This window comes from Gasterosteus aculeatus, chromosome 12, assembly GCF_964276395.1.
Source record: "Gasterosteus aculeatus chromosome 12, fGasAcu3.hap1.1, whole genome shotgun sequence".
NCBI lineage: Eukaryota > Metazoa > Chordata > Actinopteri > Perciformes > Gasterosteidae > Gasterosteus > Gasterosteus aculeatus.
Window position 1 is genome coordinate 4,608,778 of NC_135700.1, and position 3,341 is coordinate 4,612,118.

Here is a 3,341-nt window from a genome sequence, read left to right on the forward strand (position 1 = left end):
AAGCTCAACCCTTGCTTCTCATCAATATTCCTCATAACAAATCCATCCATTCTTTGTAAAACAAGCTCAACCCTTGCTTCTCATCAATATTCCTCATAACAAATCCATCCATCCTTTGTAAAACAAGCTCAACCCTTTCTTCTCATCAATATTCCTCATTAAGAATCCATTCATTCTTTGTCAAAAAAGCTTTGGTTTATCGGCAGCTCCGTCCTCAATATACACGCTAAAATGCAGGTCTCTTTCTTTACCCTTCGATAGCTCAGTTGGTAGAGCGGAGGACTGTAGGCTGATGTTCAATGTGCAATTAGCAGGTATCCTTAGGTCGCTGGTTCAACTCCGGCTCGAAGGACATTTTTATAATGTTGTCCGGTTTGGGTCAACAGGTATTTCCTGATCGCAAACCCTTGCATCTTGTCAATATTCCTCATGACAAATCCATCCATTCTTTGTAAAACAAGCTCAACCCTTGCTTCTTGTCAATATTCCTCATGACAAATCCATCCATTCTTTGTAAAACAAGCTCAACCCTTGCTTCTCATCAATATTCCTCATAACAAATCCATCCATCCTTTGTAAAACAAGCTCAACCCTTGCTTCTCATCAATATTCCTCATTAAGAATCCATTCATTCTTTGTCAAAAAAGCTTTGGTTTATCGGCAGCTCCGTCCTCAATATACACGCTAAAATGCAGGTCTCTTTCTTTACCCTTCGATAGCTCAGTTGGTAGAGCGGAGGACTGTAGGCTGATGTTCAATGTGCAATTAGCAGGTATCCTTAGGTCGCTGGTTCAACTCCGGCTCGAAGGACATTTTTATAATGTTGTCCGGTTTGGGTCAACAGGTATTTCCTGATCGCAAACCCTTGCATCTTGTCAATATTCCTCATGACAAATCCATCCATTCTTTGTAAAACAAGCTCAACCCTTGCTTCTCATCAATATTCCTCATAACAAATCCATCCATCCTTTGTAAAACAAGCTCAACCCTTGCTTCTCATCAATATTCCTCATAACAAATCCATCCATCCTTTGTAAAACAAGCTCAACCCTTGCTTCTCATCAATATTCCTCATAACAAATCCATCCATCCTTTGTAAAACAAGCTCAACCCTTGCTTCTCATCAATATTCCTCATTAAGAATCCATTCATTCTTTGTCAAAAAAGCTTTGGTTTATTGGCAGCTCCGTCCTCAATATACACGCTAAAATGCAGGTCTCTTTCTTTACCCTTCGATAGCTCAGTTGGTAGAGCGGAGGACTGTAGGCTGATGTTCAATCTGTAGTTAGCAGGTATCCTTAGGTCGCTGGTTCAACTCCGGCTCGAAGGACATTTTTATAATGTTGTCCGGTTTGGGTCAACAGGTATTTCCTGATCGCAAACCCTTGCATCTTGTCAATATTCCTCATGACAAATCCATCCATTCTTTGTAAAACAAGCTCAACCCTTGCTTCTCATCAATATTCCTCATAACAAATCCATCCATCCTTTGTAAAACAAGCTCAACCCTTGCTTCTCATCAATATTCCTCATAACAAATCCATCCATCCTTTGTAAAACAAGCTCAACCCTTGCTTCTCATCAATATTCCTCATTAAGAATCCATTCATTCTTTGTCAAAAAAGCTTTGGTTTATCGGCAGCTCCGTCCTCAATATACACGCTAAAATGCAGGTCTCTTTCTTTACCCTTCGATAGCTCAGTTGGTAGAGCGGAGGACTGTAGGCTGATGTTCAATGTGCAATTAGCAGGTATCCTTAGGTCGCTGGTTCAACTCCGGCTCGAAGGACATTTTTATAATGTTGTCCGGTTTGGGTCAACAGGTATTTCCTGATCGCAAACCCTTGCATCTTGTCAATATTCCTCATGACAAATCCATCCATTCTTTGTAAAACAAGCTCAACCCTTGCTTCTCATCAATATTCCTCATAACAAATCCATCCATCCTTTGTAAAACAAGCTCAACCCTTGCTTCTCATCAAAATTCCTCATAACAAATCCATCCATCCTTTGTAAAACAAGCTCAACCCTTGCTTCTCATCAATATTCCTCATTAAGAATCCATTCATTCTTTTTCAAAAAAGCTTTGGTTTATCGGCAGCTCCGTCCTCAATATACACGCTAAAATGCAGGTTTCTTTCTTTACCCTTCGATAGCTCAGTTGGTAGAGCGGAGGACTGTAGGCTGATGTGCAATTAGCAGGTATCCTTAGGTCGCTGGTTCAACTCCGGCTCGAAGGACATTTTTATAATGTTGTCCTGTTTGGGTCAACAGGTATTTCCTGATCGCAAACCCTTGCTTCTTGTCAATATTCCTCATGACAAATCCATCCATTCTTTGTAAAACAAGCTCAACCCTTGCTTCTCATCAATATTCCTCATAACAAATCCATCCATCCTTTGTAAAACAAGCTCAACCCTTGCTTCTCATCAATATTCCTCATTAAGAATCCATTCATTCTTTGTCAAAAAAGCTTTGGTTTATCGGCAGCTCCGTCCTCAATATACACGCTAAAATGCAGGTTTCTTTCTTTACCCTTCGATAGCTCAGTTGGTAGAGCGGAGGACTGTAGGCTGATGTTCAATGTGCAATTAGCAGGTATCCTTAGGTCGCTGGTTCAACTCCGGCTCGAAGGACATTTTTATAATGTTGTCCGGTTTGGGTCAACAGGTATTTCCTGATCGCAAACCCTTGCATCTTGTCAATATTCCTCATGACAAATCCATCCATTCTTTGTAAAACAAGCTCAACCCTTGCTTCTCATCAATATTCCTCATAACAAATCCATCCATTCTTTGTAAAACAAGCTCAACCCTTGCTTCTCATCAATATTCCTCATAACAAATCCATCCATCCTTTGTAAAACAAGCTCAACCCTTGCTTCTCATCAATATTCCTCATTAAGAATCCATTCATTCTTTGTCAAAAAAGCTTTGGTTTATCGGCAGCTCCGTCCTCAATATACACGCTAAAATGCAGGTCTCTTTCTTTACCCTTCGATAGCTCAGTTGGTAGAGCGGAGGACTGTAGGCTGATGTTCAATGTGCAATTAGCAGGTATCCTTAGGTCGCTGGTTCAACTCCGGCTCGAAGGACATTTTTATAATGTTGTCCGGTTTGGGTCAACAGGTATTTCCTGATCGCAAACCCTTGCATCTTGTCAATATTCCTCATGACAAATCCATCCATTCTTTGTAAAACAAGCTCAACCCTTGCTTCTCATCAATATTCCTCATAACAAATCCATCCATTCTTTGTAAAACAAGCTCAACCCTTGCTTCTCATCAATATTCCTCATAACAAATCCATCCATCCTTTGTAAAACAAGCTCAACCCTTGCTTC

General features: G+C 40.5%; 1 non-coding gene across 1 annotated transcript; it reads left to right on the forward strand.

Moving 5' to 3' along the window:
* Positions 1–2,145: 2,145 nt before the first annotated feature.
* trnay-gua (transfer RNA tyrosine (anticodon GUA)) lies at positions 2,146–2,239 on the forward strand. The gene is made up of 2 exons: positions 2,146–2,182; positions 2,204–2,239. It is a non-coding gene; the product is annotated as a tRNA-Tyr (tRNA).
* The last annotated feature ends 1,102 nt before the right edge of the window (positions 2,240–3,341 follow it).